At 38.8% G+C, this 23,123-nt stretch overlaps 1 long non-coding RNA gene across 7 annotated transcripts in view; it reads left to right on the top strand.

Annotated features, from left to right (window-relative positions):
• The window catches only part of LOC129059531 (uncharacterized), a 62,336-nt gene extending 41,754 nt beyond the window's left edge, over positions 1-20,582 (top strand). For 2 of the 7 annotated variants that reach the window (XR_008525501.2, XR_008525500.1), the window contains one exon: positions 19,893-20,492. This is a non-coding gene — a long non-coding RNA (uncharacterized LOC129059531). Of the gene's footprint in view, positions 1-6,024; positions 7,422-19,892 lie in introns of those variants that run through there. The other 5 variants (XR_008525503.1, XR_008525505.1, XR_008525504.1 and 2 more) reach the window with 4 other exon arrangements.
• Positions 20,583-23,123: the final 2,541 nt, after the last annotated feature.

The following is a 23,123-nucleotide window of genomic DNA, read 5'->3' on the forward strand; positions in this document are numbered from 1 at the left end:
CACATATACACACACAAAAATGTAATTGTGTGAGATGATGAGTAGGACAATTGGTATGACACTTAACTATGTATACGTATACCAGAACATCATGTTCTATACCTTAAATATATATAGTAAGAATAAAATTTAAAGCTAAAAATGGTTTTAATGGTTAAAAGGGAAATAAAAAGGATTATAAGAAAGCAGTATGAACAATTATACACCAACAAATTAGATAACCTAGATGAAATGGCCAAATTCTAGGGAGTTATGTCACAACATGGTGGAGTAGGAAGCCTTGGATCCTCTTTACCCCAAAAAACACACCAATTTTTTAAGAAACAGGGGCTCACTATGTCACCCAGGCTGGTCTCAAACTCCTGGGCTCAAGTGATCCTTCCACCTCAGTTTCCTGAGTAGCTGGAACTACAGGATGCGTCATCATGCCCAGTTAATTTTGTTTATTTTTTTGTAGAGACAAGGTCTCACTATGTTGCCCAGGCTGGTCTCAAACTCCTGGACTTAAGCTGTCCTCTCACCTCAGCCTCTCAAAATGCTGGATTACTGGCACAGGCAACAAATGAAAAATAGATAAATTGGATTTCATGAGAATGTTTACGTTATATGCATCAAACGACAGTATCAGCAGAGTAGAAAGGGCAACCCACATAATGGAAGAATACATTTGCAAATCATATATCTGATAAGATAATTAATATCTATAATATATGGAGAACTCCTACAACTCAACAACAAAAACACAAAAACATTTGCAAATAGGCAAAGGACGTAAAATAAGCAAAGGGCTTGAATAGATATTTCTCCATATACAAATGACCAAAAAGCACATGAAAAGAAGTTCAACATCGCTAATCATCAGAGAAATGCAGGTCAAAACTATTATGAGATACCACCTCATACGCATTAGGATAACTACTATCAAAACACAGAAAAGATGCCAGGCACCAGGGCTCACACCTGTAATCCCAGCATTTTGGGAGGCCGAAGCAGGCGGATCACTTAAGGTCAGCAGTTCCAGACTAGCCTGGCCAACATGGTGAAACCCTGTCTTTCTTCCAAAAATATAAAAAAAATTTAGCTGCACGTGGTGGCCCATGCCTGCAATCTCAGCTACCAGAAGGCTGAGACAGGAGAATCACTTGAACCTGGGAGGCGGAGGCTGCAGTGAGCCAAGATCACGCCACTGCACTCCAGCCTGGGTGACAGAGCAAGACTCTGTCTCAAAAAAAATAAAATAAAATAACAGAAAATAGTACATATTGGCAAGGATATGGAGAAATTAGAACACTTATACACTGTTACTGGGAATGCAAAATGGTACAGCCACTGTAGGAAAAAAGTATGGTGGTTCCACAAGCAATTAAAAATAGAACTCCCATATGATCTATCAATTTTCAAAGAATTAAAAGCAGGGCCTCAAACAGATATTTGTATACTCATATTCACAGCAACATTATTCACAATAGCCTAAATGTAGAAGCAACCCAAATGTCTATCAGTGGATGAATGGATAAGAAAACTGTGGTGTGTGTACATATAATGGATTATTATTGAGCCTTAAAAAGGAAGGAAATTTTGACACATGCTACAATATGGATGAACCTTGAGGACATTATGTTGAGTGCAATAAACCAGTCACAAAAAGACAAATACTGCATGACTCCACTTATATGATGTACTTAGAGTAGCCAAAATCTTAGAGACAGAAAGTAGAAGGGTGGTTGCCAAGAACTAGGCTGAAGGAATGGGAAGTTATTGTTAATGGGTATAGAGTTCAGTTTTAGGAGATGAAAAGAGTTATGAAGATGGATGGTGGTGATGGTTGCACAACATTATGAATGTATTTAATATCACTGAACTATACATTTAAAAGTAGTTAAGATAATAAATTAGGTATTATATTTTACCACAATTGAAAAAAATTTAAAATTACCATATGATCTAGCCATTCCATTTCTGAGTATATGCCCAAAGTAATCGAAAGCAGGGCCTCAAACAGATATTTGTACACCCATGTTCATAGAAGCCTTATTCACAAAAGCCAAAAGGTGGAAGCAATCCAAGTGTCCATTGATAGATCAGTGGGCAACAAACTGTGGTGTGTACATATAATGAAATATTATTCAGTCTTAAAAAGGCAGGAAATTTTGACATGTGCTACAATATGAATGAATCTTGAAGATATTATGCTGACTGAAAGAATCTAGTCACAAAAGGACAAATATTATATTATTCCACTCTTATGAGGTAATCAAATTAGAGCAGTCAAATTCATAGGGACAGAGGTAGAAGGATGATTTTCAGGGGCTAGGGGTGAAAAAGAGAATGGTGAATTATTGTTTAATGGATACAAAGTTCCAGTTTAGGAAGCTTTTTAAAAAGTTCTGGAGATGGATGGTGGTGATGGTTGCACAACAATGTGAATGTCCTTACTGCCACTGAACTGTACACTTACAAATGATTAAAATGGTAAACTTATGATATTTTATCACAATTTTTTAAATCAGTCATATTCTTGGGTGCTACAACAAAGATATGAAACATAATCATCTGCTGAGTCTTCCAGTATCCCCACTCCAGCATGCCTACTTCCCTGAGTCTCCTAATCCCTTCCTCTGTCATCTGCCACAGAAGTCATGGCATTTCATCTTTGTTCAGCATGGGCCATCGCTTTTTCCATGTATCCTAATGGCAAGTTTTCACCACCTCTGAGGACTTTGCCAGGAAAGCAAACTTTGATCTTGGGAGAGTACTTCCAAATCAATAAACTCTTTCCTATCCAATTTTATGTTCTGTTCCCTTGATCAAGCACCTGTCAAATCCAGGCCTATATATGTTCCCCAGTTCTTCCTGGTACATGTTACCTAGGTCTTGCAGCTCCTTTGAGATATGTCCATTTCCTCCTTTATCAGTCCCAGCATATCCCTAGCTGAGGTGTACTGAGAGTTGAGTTAAAGATTCAGTGGCTGGAAAGGCAGATAGGGGCAGATCCTGACAGGGGCAGATCTTCTTTGTCTTTCAAAGGACAAGACTTCACATTGTTTTCTAACACAGGGGGTTGTTAGCTTTTACTAGAAATGGGTGGACCTCTTCTGTAGATCCAAAAGGTTCAAAAGTGTCTGGGGAGTCGAAATCTTTGAGAACAGTCACGCAGATATCTCCATCCTACAGGTCAGGTTCTGAGGTCTTCCGAAACAGAGGACTGACCTTGGCATAACATACCTGCCTTGATAGGGCATTTAATCTTCTTTGAAGTTCAGCAATCAGACTATTACTAAGTCCCAGCTTGGCCCTCAACTTTGTTTGCTTTGCCTTTGTAGGAGATGAGAGCTTTTTGTCTGCACCTGAAGAGCCACCCTGTCTTTCACACCTGGCTTTCAAGTGTGTATTATTTACACTCAGTGGTTCCTTTTCTTCCTGAAGAGCATCCATGGTTCTTAGCAATAAGCAAGCAATCAATTTTTCCTTATATCTGCAAAATTTATCCAAAACTCTTAAATACTTGATACAGTGCATCTGCAAGTGCATTCCCTTCTGACAAACCTTCCCAATTCACCACTGATGAGTTGTAGCAAGTACCATGGGCTGTCTGTGCTCCACTCACCACCAATATGGGGTCCTCTTTACCAGACAGGCAGTGAGTCATCCAGTTTCAAAACCCCATCTGGTTTTTCAGACAACTCTTGCTAGCAACCACCACCAGTTAGGTTTTCTAGAAGTAGATGCTGAGATAGAGTTTGGGGTATAAGATGTTTAGGAGGGATCAATACCTGTGAAGGAAGGGTTGAGAGAGCAAATGAGGCAGAAGTTGAACTGTGATGCAGGCCTGACAAAGGCTTGGTCAACATGGTAAAGATCTCTGGAGCAAATATTACCAGTCAGAATGCAGCACTGATATGGTACGGATTTGTGTCCCTGCCCAAATCTCATGTCAAATTGTAATCCCCAGTGTTGGAGGGGCCTGGTGGGAGATTGTAATCTCCCACCATGTCAAATTGTAATCCCCAGTGTTGGAGGGGCCTGGTTGGAGGGGCCAAGGGGCAGATTTTCCCCTTGCTGTTCTTGTGGTATTGAGTGACTTATCACAAGATCTGCTTGTTTAAAAGTGCAAAGCACCCCCGCTTCTCTCTCTTCCTTCTTCTCCAGCCATGTAAGACATGCCTGCTTCCCCTTCACCTTCTGCCATGATTGTGAGTTTCCTGAGGCCTCCCCAGGCATGCTTCCTGTAGAGCTTGCAGAGCTGTGGTCAATTAAACTTTTTTTCTTAAAAATTACTCAGTTTCAGCCATTTCTTTATAACAGTGCAAGAATGGACTAATACAGAAAATTGTTACTAGGAGGGAGGCATTGCTATAAAGATAACTGAAAATGTAGAAGCAGCTTTGGAACTGGGTAATGGGCAGAGGTTGGAACAGTTTGGAGAGCTCAGAAGAAGACAGGAAGATGAGGGAAAGTTTGGAACTTCCTAGAGACTTGCTAAATTGTTGTGACTAAAAATGCTGATAGTGATATGGACAATGAGGTCCAGGCTGAGGGGGTCTCAGATGAAGATGAGGAACTTATTGGGAACTGGAGCAAAAGTCACTTTTGTTATGCATTAGCAAAGAGACTGGCAGCATTTTACCCCACCCTAGGGATCCATGGAATATTGAACTTGAGAGTGATGATTGAAGGTATCTGGCAAAAGAAATTTCTAAGCAGCAAAGCATTCAAGAAGTAGCCTGGCTGCTTCTAACAGCATTTGGTCATATGCATGAGCAAAGAGATGATCTGAAACTAAAACTAATATTTAAAAGAAAAACATAGCATAAAAGTTTAGAAAATTTGCAGCCTGACCATGTGGTAGAAAAGAAAAACCCATCCCCTGGAGAAAAATTCAAGCCAGCTGCAAAAATTTGCATAAAGAGGAGCTGAATGTTAATAGCCAAGACACTGGGGAAAATGCCTCAAAGGCATTTCAGAGAACTTCATGGCAGCCCCTACTATCACAGGCCCAGAGGCCTAGGAGGGAAGAATGGTTTTGTGTACTGAGTCCAGGGCCCTGCTGCCCTGTGTAACCTCAGGACACTGCTCCCTGCATCCCAGTTGCTCCAGCTCCAGCTATGGCTAAAAGGGTCCCAAATATGTCTCAGGCCACTGTTCCAGAGGATGCAAACTATCAGCTTTGGCTGCTTCCACATGGTGTTAAACCTGCAGGTGTGCAGAGGGCAAGAGTTGAGATTTGGGAGCCTCCACCTAGATTTCAGAGGATGTATGGAAATGCATGTCCAGGAAGAAGTCTGCTGCAGGAGCAAAGCTCTCATGGAGAACCTCTACTAGGGCAATGCGCAGGGGAAATGTGTGGTTGGAGTCCCCACTCAGAGTCCCCACTGGAGCACTGCCTAGTGGAACTGCAAGAGGAGGGTCACTGTCCTCCAGACCCCAGAATTGTACATCCATGAGAAGCTTTCTCTGTGCACCTGGAAAAGCTACAGGGACTCAACACCAGCCGTGATTGTGAGTTTCCTGGGGCTTCCCAAGCCATGCTTCCTTTATAGTCTGTGAAGCTGTAAGTCAATTAAACCTCTTTTCTTATAAGTAAACTGGTTTCTGGTATTTCTTTATAGCAGTATGAAAACAAACTAATACAGGGACCTCCCCCATTAGGGTGAAATGGCCAGGACTTTATTCCCCCACCTCAGTCAGTCACCAGACACAGGCTGCCTTGGAAAAGATATGACCTTGGACGATGCAGTTCACTGCAGCTCAAGCAAATCCCAAAGAAGCTGACAGCTGGAGGTTTCTTTTGACTGCACTCCACCAGCTAGAAAGCAAATCCTTCCTGAAAGGTAGATTTGGGCAATGTATATCCATGTCCACCACCACAAGTATTAATTTTTTTAATTTTATTAAAAAATGAAAAGCCTGAGACAAATACTAAACTATACTGGATGCAAGATAGCATATTGAAATTGTGAGTCTTCCAGAAAAACTTGGACATGTGGTCACCCTAGTTCTAAATAAATCAATTTCTGGTTCTAGGTCCTTTACCCTGTCCCTCACCATGCAGAAGAAGCTGGACTTAGGCAAACATGCTTTATATCCTTTCCAGCTTTGCCAGATATATGGGAGGACACCTGACCCAAAAGAATGTTAAACCAAAAATTGCCAACAAAATACAATGTGTCCTGGGAGTCCTGGTACAAGAATTGAGATCAGCTCATCAATTTCTCTTCCTCAGGAATTTTAACCAAGGAAGTAACAAAAGAAAGGTGAGGTCAACAAAATGAAGCAGAAGTGAGATTATCTAATGTAGAAATTGAGCAAGAAAACCACGACAGACCATGTTCAAACAGAAATTACGAGGGAAACAAAACCATGAGTAAGCAGAAGTTAGGAGGAAGATTTAAAAAATTAGAGCAGAGGATCAAGGAGATGTTTGTTATCAAAATAGAGAGAAGCAGATGGACAAAGGCTAAATGAGTCAAATTAAGGGCAGGACACTCCTATTGCTTTGACTGTAGACCCAACTTCCCATTCCTGTTCTTCCAGAGGCCCAACTGCTTATTTCTAAATGTGCATGAATCTTTCACCTCCAAGTATATTGATTCCCTCATCAAAAAGGTTACAAACTAGTGCTTCCCAAGCTTCTGTTACAAAGTAATTCTCTGGCATTTGCATTAAAACCAAAGATCTCTGTTCAACCTCTCCATTTTTATTTAGAATAAATTTATGGTGTCATGAGGAAGTTTCATCTTGTTAATATTGCCAAATTCTATACTCTTCTTTCTTATTCCCAAAACAGAAAATAACTCCAACTCTTTCAAAAGAGCTCATTTAGTGGCAATTCTTCCTATTTCATCTGTTACGGCTAGTGAGTTTTGCGCTTACTGAGGCATCTCCTGACCCTAGAGACAATTGCACCCATGGCAAGAATACCAACAATGTTATGCTAGATCCCACAGCAAAAGGATAACAAAATTGGATTTTATGACTCCTTATCGTTGATTCACCCTTAACACCACCAATTCTGGGAAGTTCCAATAATACATTTCTGACTGCCTGACCTCATAATGTACAATAGATTCCCTTTCTAATAAAAGGACCCAGCACCAGATTTCCCTATTTGAATTACATTTCTACACTGTCCTTACAAAAATATCATTCCTCGGCTGGGCGCAGTGGCTCACACCTGTAATCCCAGCACTTTGGGAGGCCAAGGCGGGTGGATCATGAGGTCAGGAGATCAAGACCATCCTGGCTAACGTGGTGAAACCCCGTCTCTACTAAAAATACAAAAAAAATTAGCCGGGCGTGGTGGCGGGCACAACTCAGGAGGCTGAATTGTGACAGGACAATGGCATGAACCCAGCAGGCAGAGCTTGCAGTAAGCCGAGATCACACCACTGCACTCCAGCCTGGGCAACTGAGCAAGACTCCATCTCAAAAAAAGAAAAAAAAAAAAATATATATATATATATATATATATATTCTCAACTATTTCAGGTCTAAGGAGCCATCTACTGTTTTAAGAACAAACTGCAATTAATGATCATTTCTCAAACAATAAAAGGCCCAATCAACTAAATTATATTCTCTCTCTGTCTCTCTTTCTCTGTCTTCCCCTTCCTTGGCCCCCTGCCTTGTGGTGGTGGTAGTGGTGATGGTGATAATAATGACTCTTTGTTCTCAAGAAATTATGCTGTGCCAAATTTAAGACAGTGTTTTTATTGTGGTTGTGTACATATGAAAAATGCCTTATAGTTGTTTATTGAATTTTGAATTTTTTATACACAAGAGTCATGCCCTGTTGGAAATGAGAAGCAAGTTTTCTCTTTGTTGCTTTTAATTGAAGAATATATTACAAGCTCTTTCTCTAGATACATTCTGAAACTGTAAAAACACTTTCAAAATAAAGGTCAGCCATGTGGTCTGTGCAATGTTAATTGCTAAGTGCTGAACTAGCATTGTAAGTCAGTCTTTGAAGGGGAGCCTGGCTGGGTTGACAGCCTAGGGTGGCTGCCCCATGCTTTCAGAGCAACATAGGATGTTGCTTGGTCTCTTCAGAAAGAGGCTGCCAGGAAATGAAGTTTCACATGAGAAACTTGCTGCTCTAATGCATTTCAGGCTATTCTTTTCCATTTGAAAGCCTAGGTGCAATGAGTGAAGAAATCTTTTCTTAAAAACTCCAAATAGGTCTTGAAGTACATGCATGTTCACTGAGGTAGTGATTTCCTCTCCTTCTAGTATCTTGTGCCCATATACAAGAAAAAGAATATGTGTAGTTAGTAAATTTTTTAAAATCATCTCATGTTTATTCCTGATGGAAGATTGAAAAAGCTAAGGAAAGAAGAGATGCCTTGGGCTCATGTTAAATGCACTCTGGAAGAACAAAATGTAAAACCACTGATTTTCAATTAAAAGATAATGATTCCAGTAGGTGGTTGCAGTTAAGATGAAGTAAGATGCACCCTGCCTCATTCAATGAAGCAACTAAAAACCCTGCACAGAAGGCAGGGAGCAGTTATCTGGGGACTCTAAAAAGTAAATAATAGCAGACTGGTTTGAGAGACAAAACAGAACTCAATGTAAGATCAATCCACTGGTGAGTTTTGTCCTCCTCTCCCGCTATTTTCTGGCCTTAGATTCAAAAGCATCCCAAAACCCAGAACTCCACAGTAGGTGCAAATAGAAAGATCTGTAAGAGAAGTCCTCTCATTCTGGTCCAAAAAGCAGAAAAGGGAGCCTTTAAGGATCAGAGTGAAGAAAATCCCTTGGGGTGTTCTTTTCTGTTCTCTCTTATTGCTGCCCCCAGGCAATCCCCTGGAGCAACAGACATAGAGGCAGTGGCAGCTGTGCAAGCACCTAAAACTCTAAGGGAAGAGAGCTCTTCTCTCTGGCCGGAAAGCATGGGGGAAATACATGTTGCTTTTTTTTTTCCCTATCTTCCCATGCCTTGGCTGTGGAAGCAGAAACAGTCACAAGAAGTGAACATAGGAGCAGAAAAACTACATAATTTTCCCAGCCACAACCCTACACTACTTATGCCTGTAATTTCAGGACTTTGGGAGGCCAAGGCTGGTGGATCGCCTGAGGTCAAGAGTTCGAGACCAGCCTGGCCAACATGGTGAAACCCCGTCTCTACTAAAAATACAAAAATTGGTCAGGTGTGGTGGCACGCACCTGTAATCCCAGCTACTTGTGGAGGTTAAGGCAAGAGAATCACTTGAATCCAGGAAGTGGAGGTTGTAGTGAGCCGAGATCACGCCACTACACTCCAGCCTGGGCAACAGAGTGAGACACAAAAGAAAGAAAGAAAAGAAAGAAAAGAAAAGAAAAGAAAGAAAGAAAGAAAGAAAGAAGGAAGGAAGGAAGGAAGGAAGGAAGGAAGGAAGGAAGGAAGGAAGGAAGGAAGGAAGGAAGGAAGGAAGGAAGGAAGGAGAGAGAGAACAGATTATTGGCGAACATGTATGCAAGTCCGCCATATAACTATGTTAACTAATTTTAATGTACTTGATTTAACAGTTTCTAGGGGGAGTGATTATAGATTTGTCCTCTGAGTAATTCTTCTATATTTTTGCCTTATGTTTTAGTTTTTTTTGTTTTTTTTTGAGATGGAATCTTGCTTTGTCACCCAGGCTGGAGTGCAGTGGTGCAATCTCAGCTCACTGCAAGCTCCGCTTCCCGGGTTCATGCCATTCTCCTGCCTCAGCCTCCCAAGTAGCTGGGACTACAGGCGCCCGCCACTACGCCCGGCTAATTTTTTTTTTTTGTATTTTTAGTAGAGATGGCATTTCACCGCGTTAGCCAGGATGGTCTCGATCTCCTGACCTCATGATCCACCCACCTCGGCCTCCCAAAGTGCTGGGATTACAGGCATGAGCCACTGCACCTGGCCTGCCTTATGTATGTTAAGATTATGTTTCTAGGCGCATACAGGTTGAGTAATTGCTACATCATCCAGGTAAAATATTCTTTTTTCATTGTATTTTGACCCTTTTTACCTCTGTAAAGTTTGCTCCAGTTTGGATATTTGAAAGGACTCACCAGACTTCCCAGAATACAGATGGCTCCTGACTTACAATGGTTCAACTTAATTTTTTTTTTTACTTTATGGATGGTGTGAAAGTGATACACATTCAGTAGAAACTGTACGTTGAGCACCCATACTGTTTCTTACTTTAAAAACAGTATTTAATAAGTTACATGAGATTTTTAACACTTTCTTACAAAAAGGCTTCATATTAGATTATTTTGCCCAACTGTAGACGTTAGTAAGTTTCTTTCTTTCAATACAGTATTCTGTTTCTTACTTTTTTTTCTTACTTTCAATACAGTATTTAATGTTACATGAGATTTTTAATACTTTCTTATAAAATAGGCTTCATATTAGATTATTTTGCCAAACTGTAGGCATTAGTAAGTGTTCTGAGTACATTTAAGGTAGGCTAAACTAAGCTATGATATTTGGTAGGTTAGGGATAGTAAATGCATTTTCAACATACAATATTTTCAACTTAAAATAGGTTTATTGGGACATAACCCTATCATAAATTGAGGAGCATCTATATATGCCTGTAGGGCTTTTAAAGAACACAGTGTAGCAAGAGAAAGTGATTGCAGGCAAGCTCCTCAGGGCCCAACTTTAACCACCAAGATGTATGCAAGGAATTTTAGTTTCAGAAGAACTCAAAGAGAAGTTTTCAGTTAGGGGGGCTTTAAGTCCTTCTGGCCACAATCAAACCAGCTTGTCACACCAGTTAAGCCAGCTGGAATTCACTGATGAAGAAACTGACCTTGAGAGTCGCTATAGGAGTTTTGGACCTTAAACGACACATCACAAATTCCACTGCCCTTATCTTGACGAAAAGTCAAAAACCAGACAGCCAATCATCCCCAGAGATAAACATGATGGTTTTCCTTTCCAGCTGTAAATTAATTCTATCTCCACAATCTCTGATATAGATTTTGCCTGAAAGTCTGTTTGGTGTGAAATTAATATTGCTCTACCGCATTAGTCATAGTTTGTTTTTTCCAAGTATGCCTTTTTTCATTTCTTCACTCTCAAACTTTCTGTGTCATTACAGTTGTGCCTCTTATAAATGGCATATAGCTAGATATCATATAAATCAGTCTCAGTTTCTGTTCTTTAACTGATAAATCCAATCTGTGAATATCACTATATTAGAATATTCCTATCAACATTTTTCTGGTTTGTATCTAGCATTGTTGTCTTTGCTTCTTTTTCTTCTTTTTGCCTTCTATCACTTTAATAGAGGGTTTTTTCCTTGGTCTCTCTCCTTGCCATTTTTACACTTTTCTGCTTTAAAAATTGCATATACTCTTTCTATTTAGTTGCTGATATTCCTAAAGTTTACTTACGTACTTCATTTAACAAAGCATACCATCTATCAAAAACTATAAAGACCTAAGAAATCAAGAGACCTCTCCTCTTGCATGTAATTGTTATAGACAATTTGTATTTTAGTTCCACTTTATTTTTAAATCCTCCAAAATTAATCTTTATTATTGTTATTTAGAGTCAATACTTATTAGTACTAGGTTAGACCATATTAATTTTTTTTTGAGATGGAGTCTTGCTCTGTTGCCCAGGCTAGAGTGCAGTTGGTGCAATCTTGGCTCATTGCAACCTCTGCCACCGGGGTCAAGTGATTCTCCTGCCTCAGCCTCCTAAGTAGCTGGGACTACAGGAAGCCCCCACCACACCTGGCTAATTTGTGTATTTTTAGTAGAGACAGGGTCTCACCATGCTGACCAAACTGGTCTCGAACTCCTGACCTCAAGTGATCCATCCTCCTCGGCCTCCCAAAGTGCTGGGATTACAGGCGTAAGCCACCACGCCTGGCCTAATTGCCATTTTTATATTTCAAAATTAGCCAAATATCAACAATTTTAAGTGACTCCACTTAATATTTACTTTGCATTTTACATCCCACTCCTTCCTTCTGTACTCAGTGCCCTACTTAAGAGTTATTTTTTGTTAGGGTCAGTGAATGTATTATTTTTTGTTAGAGTCAGTGAGCAGTAAAGCCTTTCAGATTTCATCTAAAAATAGCTTTATTTTCACTTTATTCTTACATGATATTTTAGATAGGTTAACAGTTATCTCCCTTCAGTCTTTTGAAGATATTGTTTCATTGCTGTCTAGCCTCTACTGTTGCTGAATATTGATAGGCTGTCAAATTGCCATTACTTTATAAATAATCTGTCATTTCTCTCTCATTGCTTTTAAGATTTTTCATCTTGTCATTGGTGTTCTGCAGTTTCTCTGATACATCAAAGCATGAGTTTATTTTTTATTTTACACAGAATTAGTTGTGTTTATTCAAGCTAAGTTTCACATCTTTCATCAATTTTGAGAAATTGTCAATCATTATTACTTTGAATAATGCTTCTTCCTTATTCTTTCTATCACCTCTTTCTGGATCTTCTCACTCTACTCTCACATTTCTCATTCATTTTTTTTTTTTCCTCTTCAACCCTAAATGCTATATTCTATTTAGTTTCCTTAGCTCTCTCTGATGCTACATCTAATCTGCTCTTTAATCCAAATTATTGCATTTTTAATTTCTATGACTATATATTTTTATTTCTAGAAGATATAGCTAAGGCAAGGCATGGTGGCTCACGCCTGTAATCCCAGAATTTTGGGAGGCCAAGGCGGGTGGATTGCTTGAGTCCAGGAGCTCAAGACCAGCCTGGCCAACATGGCGAAATCCTGTCTCTACTAAAAATACAAAAATTAGCTGGGTGTGGTGGTGTGCAGCTGTAGTCCCAGCTACTCAAGGGGCTGAGGCATGAGGATCACCGGAGCCTTTTGAGATTGAGGATGCTGTAAGCTGTGATCACACCACTGCACTTCAGCCTGGGTAACAGAATGAGACCCTATTCCCGTTTCCCCCCAAAAAAGATCTACCTAGTTATTTTTCACAATATTTATTTTCTATTTTTCACAATATTTATTTTCTTACCCTTTGCTTCAATTTATTTGTATACCAATAATCATATAAAACATGCTTATTTATTTCATGTGGTGTGTTAGTCCAGTTGCATCGCTATAAAGGAATACCTGAGACGAGGCAATTTATAAAGAAAGAGGTTTATTTGGCTCACAGTCCTTCAGGCCATACAATAAGCATGGCACCTGCATCTGCTCGGCTTCTGGTGAGGTCTCAGGAAATTTTTGGCCATGGCAGAAGGGAAAAGGAGCTGGCATGTCACATGGTGGAAGAGGGAGCAAGAGAGAGAGGAGGAGGTGTCAGGCTCTTTTAAACAACAAGCTCTCACATAAACTAATAGAGTGAGAACTCACTCATTACCATGGGGAGGGCACCAAGCCATTCACGAGGGATCCACCCCCATAACCCAACACCTCCCATTAGGCCCCACTTCCAACATTGGGGATCACATTTCAACATGAGATTTGAAGGGGACAAATATCCAAGCTATCTCATGTGGTTTGTAATTTTTTACTGAGAACTCAACTATAAACTTTTTAAAATAAAAGCTTTATGTATCTTTCATAAAAATATTTCCTCAAAAGTGTTTTACAATCATTTCTTCCAGATGCTCCAGAGAGTTCACTAATCTAGGATTGTTTTTATATTAATTTGTTGGCCCAGGTCTCCCACACCACATGAGAACTATAAATTCTGACTAAACCTGGGCATAGTATAGAAATAAGGCTCAGAATTATCACATGAGCCTTTTTTCTATACAGATCCCAAACCAGATAAAAGCTTTCTTGCAGCTTTATTGAAATACTGGGCAGCTTTTCTTCTCCCTTTTCCAAGAGAGATTGATATTTCAAAGTCCTTGTTTTATGCAGAGATCTAAGGGTTAGGCCCCAGCTTTGTGCAGTTCTAACAACACATCTTCTGTCCAGGAGGGTGTGATAAAATTGTAGCCTCTCATTTCCAAAGCCTGTATTTGGGTCCTCCAACCACATGGGTAGCCAGAGAGACAGCTCCTGCACTTTTCACTCCAACTACGTTTTCCCTATTCATTTCATTGGGAATTATATTTATTTGTTTTTAGCTTTGCTATGGATTTATTTTAATTTTTTGTTGTAGTTTTTCAAACATTTCTATGTGATTGTAGTGAGTCCATGCTAGTATAATCAGCCAATTTAGTCCTACAGCTGTCTTCCTATCTGCTAGTTTGAATTTTTTACAATGTCAAACATTACCTATACCAACCCCTTACATTTATAGGCTCAGCAATTGAAGCTCAGAAAAGTTAGGTGTCTTGCCAAATCATACAAAAATTTAGTAACAGAAACCAAATAAACCTATACATCTAGGTTTTTTCCTCAACCTACAAATTTAGTACTTATTGCATGTAGATTAAAAGACCAAGTTTCTATCCAGATGTTTCAAGGTAATATATTGAAGAAGCTGAGCACATTGGGAAGCTGTATTAATTTATACATATCACTAGCATGCCAAGTAACATATTATCTCTGTAGGGCAACTGACTGCAACTTGAAAATGAAAATAGATAATGAGGCTTGGTTTGTAACCAACTTTTCAATAATTTTGATTTTCTTAACACTAAATATGAGATCATTTAATTTTTTTCAACTTCTACTATCAATTTCAGTTTCTATTTAGTGTGAAAGCTAAGAAGAAAAAAAGACAACCCTTTTTCATCAAGCATAATCATTCTATGAAATAAAATGTTCTCATAGAATATCATGTTAATTTTGCTTAAACCTATAAATAGGTTTTAGAACATCTGTTCACCATAATTATGTTGACTGAATATCAAAATTACCAAATTTCTTTCCATTCTTTTACTCTATACCCATGAATGTACTAAGGCTTTCAGGACAAAAATGGGAGAGGGGGTGGTTTTTTGTTGTTGTTGTTTTTATACTTTACACTTTTATTTTTTTACCCAGACAGAATATATAAAGTCCTACATTGGTGGTGAGTCTTTATTCATTCATTTGATAACTCTGTATTACATTATCTACTATATATCATTTGTTTTATAATCTGCCAATGTTAGAAATTCCTTTCGTCTTTAGTCACAATTAGATGGACACTTCAGACTCTAAGAGCCAGAAACAGGTATGCCATCCCTTTATATCCTCTCTGACACAATGCCAAAAAAATACTCAAATGTTTGCTTGCCCTCTGCTATAGGTAGGATTGCTTACTGCCAGAGTTGTCTGGGTCCCCAACCTAGAAGAGCTCAACTGGTTATAAAAACAATGAGAGAGATTTGCTTAAAATCTTAGTCAAGCCATATGGTCACAACCAGGTAAAGGGCTTCAGGGACACAAGGCATTTTGGCAATGTTAATTTTTGTTAGGTTAGGTTAGGTTAATGTTATGTCTCCTTGGGCAGACATGATGGGTCTATGTTCTAATCCTATTACAACATTTAGTAAAAGTTTAAGGGTTATATCCTATCACAAATTTGTTACCTAATTTGAGGCACTAATGGATAGGGCCGTTTTATTTTCTTATTTTTCAATAGATCAAAGTCAAGCCAGTACGACATACAAAAAAAAAATGCTAGGATTCAGCAAGATTTATATTTCTCCATTTTAGTGTTGTTTATCTTCTGGGAAAGGGACACACAAACCTTGGTTTAATAAGTTACAATAATAGGCAAATTAAAAATAATAAACAACAGTCACAGTCTGTTAATTACACCTGCTTCAGGGAAAACAGTAAAATTATTTCATGAGTGACTAAAAATCTTCAAGCTCTTATGAAGGATTTGACAAAAGATTCTCATAACCAGAGTAATCATAATTTATCATCACAACCAGGGGGCTGTGGGAGTGAAGGGAGTTTATGCTGGGAACACTGCCATAAACTGGGACTATTCTGATCAAACCAGGACATAATCACTTTACTGTGCATTAAAACAAATAACTGGGGTTATGATAGAGGCCCTGCCCTCACAGAATTCAAAGGCATAGGTCATTAGATGTCACTATGGTGCAATATGGTGAGTAATAAGATAAAGGAATTTTAGAGAAGGGGCTAAGGACCCAAAAACCCTGTGTTGGGGGTCGGGGTAATAAAAGAAAACTATGTGTCTTCCAATAGTTCCAGAACCCTGTTTATTATCAGAATCACTTAGGGAACTTGTTGGAGAATACAGATTCCTGCCTGCCCCCATCCCCTGCCAGAGTCTCATTTAATGGGGAATGGTATCCCAGGCAGAGGAAATAGCATATACAGAGAGTCTGATGGAAATGAACACCTAACCAATTCTGGGACTTGAAGGCATCAATTATAGTCTCAAAGCCTGGTTTACTCTTCATATTTATGTCCTAATAGCATACACAACTATAATGTGGATACTCTGGATGTTACTAATATTAACAGGCAAGTGATTAAATGCTAGACTAGTAGTCAAATGATAATTCTTATTCTGAATTGTCCATAGACTACTGCTTTTATGTTAAGGATTTTATTTTCTTTTCCTTTAAAGCAGGCCTGTTGACTTACAGATTCCAGTCTGACATGTAAAGAGCTTTGAACTTATCAATCCAGTTCTCATAACAAGAAAAAAGCTGAACAAACTGAAAACTAACAACTCTTCTTTGATCCGAGAATTGAGCAAACAGGTCAAACTGCTGCTTGGAAAAGAGGAGAGACAGACAGGCATATACAGAGAATCACAGCTTAGCAGGAGCAAAAGCCTGCAGCTTGAGCCAATATCACTAGGAACACTTTAAACTAAAACTGACAAATTGCTCGAGACTCAATGGTAGACTAGCTTGAGAGTTAAAACTCCAAGGGAACCCAGGCTTAGGAAGAGCCCAACACAGGAGAAGGGGAAAGTATCCATTTTTAAATATGCCCAGAGCTCTCTGTTCTCCTTAACAAGGGCTACCCTCAAAGGAAACTTACCAGAGCCTAACTGACTGGGGTTTTACCAGAGCCTAGCCAACCTGGGAGAAGGGAAATAACATCCAGCCCTCTCCAGCCTTTCATGTGCGTTGAGAATACCCAACTCAGGTTCATTAAAAGACTGAGGCCTAATCACAGGCCTATAGAATGCTTTCCCCTCACAACCTTACAACCACATTAATAGGGCTCCTCTATAAAACAGAGGATTACCACTAAAAAACACTGCATGCCTCAGCTTCTGTATAGTCTCTAGGAAAACCCAAAGACAAGAGGGAACACAAAAACAGGGATACCAGAGGAAATTGTAGCCCCTGACACCATAGCCACAGCAAACAATAAACACAGCCTAACTCTGTCTTGCTCTGTCACCCAGGCTGGGCTTCAGTGGCTCAATTATAGCTCACTGCTGCCTCCAACTCCTGGGCTCTCAAGCAAGCCTCCCACTTCAGCTCCCAAGTAGCTGGGACTACAAGTGAGCATCACTAAGCCTGGCTAATTGTTTTTAATTTTTTGTAAACATGGGGTCTCATTATATTGTCTAGACTGGTCTTGAACTCCTGGCCTCAAGTGATCCTCGCACTGCAGCCTCCCAAAGTACTGGGAGTACAGGCATGAGCCACTGCACCCAGCCTGTTTTTATTATTCTTATTTGATCTAACAGTTAACCGTTCATTCAAAATAATAGTAGCAACAATGCATTCAATGACTATAGCTTACAGATAAGTGAAATGAATAGCAGCAAAAAAATTATAAAGGACAGTAGAGAGGAATTGGTATATTCTCTCATAAAGTACTTGCACTATTCATGGAGCAGTACAGTATTATTTGAAAGTGGAATTGGATTAGTTGTAAACATATACTGCAAACTGTAGGGCAACCGCTAAAAATGTATTAAAGAAGTATAATTGATATGCTAAAACAAGAGAGAAAATTAAATCATATAAAATGTTCAATTAAAACCAGAGAAGGCAGAAAAAGAGTGAAAGGAGTAAAAAAAGAAACAAAGAACAAGGAAATAAAGAAGTTAAAATGTGGTCAGAGATTAATCCAACTATATCAAAAATCACTTCACATTTGAGTGGTCTAAACATACTACTAGAAAGAGAGACTGGCAAAGTGGATAGGAAAAGACCCAACTACAGATTGTCTACAGGAGCAGACCTGTAATAAACAAAGTAAATCACTTCTCCATCAGTTGAATTCCTACCCGGTTTAAATAATATCTGTTGGTATTCACCTGAAAAAAAGGTCTAACATTAAAAATATATAAAATTCCAAAATTAAAGCATAAAAATAATATCCTTTTTGTTTTTGGAACAAAAAGAGAAACATACTAAATATAAACATATTAAATTTATGATAAATCCAATGCAATCAAAAATAAGAAAAAGATGAATAGCTGCTATGTGGAGTTGCAATAATTCAGACCAGTTGGCAAGATGGGTTTGAATATCCCTATGCTATTTTTCAAAGATTACAACTCCTTTGCAAGTCTTTATAATGTAAAATAGTTTGTAATTCTCTATTTAAATAATCCAACAAAAGATATTCACTAAAATGTCACATGAAAGAATGATCAAGGCAAATTTTTTCCTGTTAACGCCACTCCAAAAATGTACTGATATTGTAAGAGGGGAAAATTGATTAAAAAAATTAATGTTTATTTGCAAAAGTCTGTACTGTTGTCCAAGAGTGTGACTTTTAATTCTCTGCCACTGACTTATCTGGTGATTTGCTGATTTGATATGTACATTAGCAGAAACTGAATTTTCATATTCTAGCACCCAAACCACATCTACTTTTCCCAAGCCAAAGGGACAGCATCACAGATTTCATAAATCAAACAGATGGAACGCTACCCAGGAGAACATAGCCACGTGAGCACATAAGCACAAGGAGTTTAGCAATAATATATGACAAAGCAAAGTTTAAAAAAAGAGAGAAAGAGAGAGAAATCACCCAGCACACGTTCACTATTTGTCTAAAACAAGTTTTCTATATCCTTTTAGTACAGAACCAATACAGAGTCATATGAAATCTCTAGCAGCAAATATCATGCTGGGTTTCAAGCACATCCTGCATCATGAGATCTGAACTGATAATGTGAGACTCATTATCCTTCCTGGGGAAAAAAAAAATGTAAAGTTCCCAAAAGTTGTATCCATCAGCTGAGTTAAGAATTGGCCTTTGCCTTCTTTCTTCTTCATTCCTCCGCCCCAATTCATTCCTTTTAGGAACATGTGGGTCATAAAATTTGTGTTAATAACCTCAAGCTGAAAGAAACTGATCTGTGATTAAGAACTATATTATAATTACTGTAGTTTAAGGCATAAATAAATCCCAGTCTACATGATGAAAGTGCATATATTCATTCTTTCTAGAGCTAAGGAATAGGAATGCATGTGGTGGCTGTCCCTACCCTTTCAGATTTTACTGTGTAAAATTTTACTGCTTTAATCATCCAGATTTTAATGGTCACTCATTTCAGGCTTTGGCATACCATGAAAGTTATACATAATTCCCTGAACAATAGTATAACTCCAGCCTGATTCCCACACATTAGTGGACTAGGATACTTCTGTGGGAGACTGCTGATCTAAGTGTTAGAGAAAAACATGTAAGTAATTAATTTCAATAAAGTGTTAAAAGTTCAAGGACATTATAATCAAAACCAATACACTTTCCTACCCCAGTCCACTAAGGAACTTTGGTATGTCTCTTCCCCCACCACCGCTCAACCCTATTGTGCAGAAATAAGTCATCAGTGAGCACAGGGAGCTAAGGAATCTGACAGGGATTCATAATCCATGGAAGCATGGGGGCTGTGAGAGAACTGGACGGTGAGAAGAATGGGAAAATAACTAGCTTTAAAAGTGGTCCTGTGAATTTTGAATTGGATCTCCATTAATGTTCTTTGAGAGGCATAAGTAAAGATTTGAATTAATTTTAATTACATACTTTTGACTGATGAACTCTTTCTTTCTTTCTTCCTTTTTTTTTTTTTTTTTTCCAGATAGGATCTGACTCTGTCACCCAACCTGGAGTGCAGTGGGGCGATTATGGCTCACAGTAGCCTCAATCTCCCAGGCTCAAGTGACCCTTTCACCTCAGCCTGCCAAGTAGCTGGGACCACAGGCATGTGTCACCACACCTAGCTAATTTTTTTTATTTTTTGTAGAGATGGAGGGTCCCACCAAGTTGCTGAGGCTGATCTCAAAACTCCTGGGTTCAAGTAATCCTCCCACCTCAGCCTCCCAAAGTGCTGAAATTACAGGCATGAACCACCATGCCCAGCCTGATCAAGTCTTTCTTTGAATGTGGCAGCATGCTGAGACTGGGCAACATGGAGCCTTTGGAATTTACTCATATTACAAGAGAAATATATTTGGACATTGTCTAGGACATGGTAAAGAGAAAGAGTGGAGAGGAAAAGTCAAGAGGTATAGGCCAGGGTTTAACCATGAGCAGTAGTAGCTCTCAGTCACCAGGTTTCTTTTTCTTACTTTCTCTCTACAAAACCTCGTATTTTAGTGGATATGTTCTGGGGACACTATCAGGCTAGGAAGAAGCAAAGCCACCTAGAAGGAAGGATAGTGGCACTGTTAAGTATAGGAGGGACTAACTATGCATATTTGATTGTCCTAATATATCTCAACCAAAGCATGTGTAAGCCTGGCACAATACAGTCAGATTTTGTTCTTCCTATGAAAAAATAACCATTCTCTGTAAACTACCAGAAACTTTACCTGGTCTCATAGGAGAGATAAGAAGAAGCTAAAGTTCTGTGCCTAGAGGAAGCAAAAACTACTAAAATAGGATCCTGGGCATCAGTCTCAGCTGCATTTAATGGTACCAGGAAACTGAAATAATCCTCTTCTTTCCTTGACACGTTTTAGCAGCCCTACACCTTTCTGAAATTTAGCCCTTCCCACTTTTTTAGAAATGTATTTATCATGTGCAATATAATGTTTTAGAGTATATATACATTGTGGAATAGTTAAATCTAGCTAATTAATAACTGCATTACTTCACATACTTACCATTTTCGTGATGAGAATGCTTAACATCCACTATTTTTGCATTTTTCGAGAATGCAATATATGTTCATTAACTATAGTCACTATGCTGTACAATAGATCTCTTGAATGTATTCCTTCTATCTAATTATATTAATATATCCTTTAACATTTCCCCATCCTCCACTCCCCCTAAGCACCACAGCCTTGGGTAACCACCATTCTGCTCTCTACTACTATGAGTCCAACTTTTTTAGATTCTACATATGAGTGAGATCATGTGGTATTTGTCTTTCTATATCTGGCTTATTTCACTTCAAATAATGTTCTGTAGGTTCATACATGTTGTCACAAATGACAGAATTTTCTTCTTTTTATAGTGGAACAGTATTTCATCGTATGTATATACCACATTTTCTTTCTCCATTTATCTGTTGATGAACATGAGTTGATTCTCTACCTTGGCTATTGTGAATAGTGCTGCCATAAACATGGAAGTGTAGATACTCTTCAACATACTGACTTTATTGCCATAGTCATTTCTTTGAATAAGCTTTCTACCCCTTGCTCTTGCTCAACTCCTTCTTGAGTACCAATAATTCTTAGATTTGCTCTTTTGAGGTGAATTTCTATATCTTGTAGGCAATCTTCATTCCTTTTCATTCTGTTTTCTCCTCTGACTGCATTTTCAAATAGTTCACTTATTCTTTCCTCTATTTGATCCATTCCATTAGTTTTATTTTATTATTTCAACCCCTGTGTTAAATTTCTCCAATAAAATTCTGAATTGTTTTTCTGTGTTATCCTGGAGATCACTGAGTTTCCTTAAAACTATTTGAATTCTTAGTCATAGAGTTCAAATATTGCCATCTCTTTAGATTCAGTCGTGGATTCCTTGCTTTGTCTGTTTGAGGAAATCATGGTTCCCTATTTGCTGTTGTTTCTTGTGGATATGCATCTATGTCTTTGCATTGAAGGATTAGTTACTTATTCCGGTCTTCTCTGTCTGGCTCATGTTGGGGTTTGTTGGGTTTTTTTTTTGTTTGTTTTGTTTGTTTTAACATATTTGCTTAGAGTCTTTATACTTTACCTGGTGATTTGTTTTATTTTATTATTTATTTATTTATTTCTGCTAGGTTGCTGCCTCTTTTTCAGCACTAGATAGCACATTAAACCCAGGTTGGCCTCAGTTCTAGTATACAATCAGAATGCTGCCCATCCAAAATGGGGGAGATTGCAAATTGGTTATCCCAGTAGCGTAGGAAGGCTGGCTAAGGGTCTCTGCCCAGGCAATCTGTGAAATGAACCTCCTACAACATGGTGCTGCTAACAGTCACTCTGATTTGTCATCTCCTTTGGCCAAGTTACAGAGCACAGTTTCTACGGCTGGGGTTGGTAGTCCCACTCCCTACTTTGTCTCTGGCTGTCCTCAGGGATATTTCTCCCTTCAGGCACTCCCAGTGATTCCCACGGATTGAGACAGGAAAAGGTCTCCTGCCAAGGAACCCAGGTGGTGAGGAAGCTCATTGTTCACCTCGATCTTACTTTGTCCAATGTAGAAACCATGAGTCAGGAAAAATTTTTCCGAGTGCTGGTGCCAGGTAGGTTGGGGGGACAGGAACTGCAGATATGGAACTTGAATTCTCTTACCATCTGCTCAGTTTTTTTACCTCTCGGTGGCCCCAGGAACTGTTTCCTCATATTAAATTCTGGTCAATTGCTGGTGATACACTCAGCTATGTATATTTGTTTTGGTTTTCTCGGGGGCAGTGAATCCAGCTTGCTTCTATGCCATCATTATAGAACCAGGAGCTCTTTATTTCATGTCCTTTAGATAGAGACATTGCTCCCCAGTAGCAAGATTTCTGGATCTTATGGTAATTTTATTTTTAATATTTTGAGGAATCACCATATTTTTTTCCATAGCTGCTGCACCATTTTACATTCCTACCAACAGTGTGCAGGGGTTCCCTTTTCTCCACATCCTTGCCAAAACTTGTTGTCTTTTGTCTTTTTTATCATAGCCATTCTAACAGGAATGAGGTGATATCTCATTGCGGCTTCAACTTGCATTTCCCTGACGATTAGTTATGTTGAGCATTTTTTCATGTACCTGTTACCATTTGTGTATCTCCTTTTGAGAAATGTCTTTTCAGGTCTTTTGCCCATTTTTAAATCAACTTACCTGTTTTCTTGCTATTGAGTTTGAGATTTTTATATATTTTGGA

Source organism: Pongo abelii, chromosome 4, assembly GCF_028885655.2.
Source record: "Pongo abelii isolate AG06213 chromosome 4, NHGRI_mPonAbe1-v2.0_pri, whole genome shotgun sequence".
Lineage (NCBI taxonomy): Eukaryota > Metazoa > Chordata > Mammalia > Primates > Hominidae > Pongo > Pongo abelii.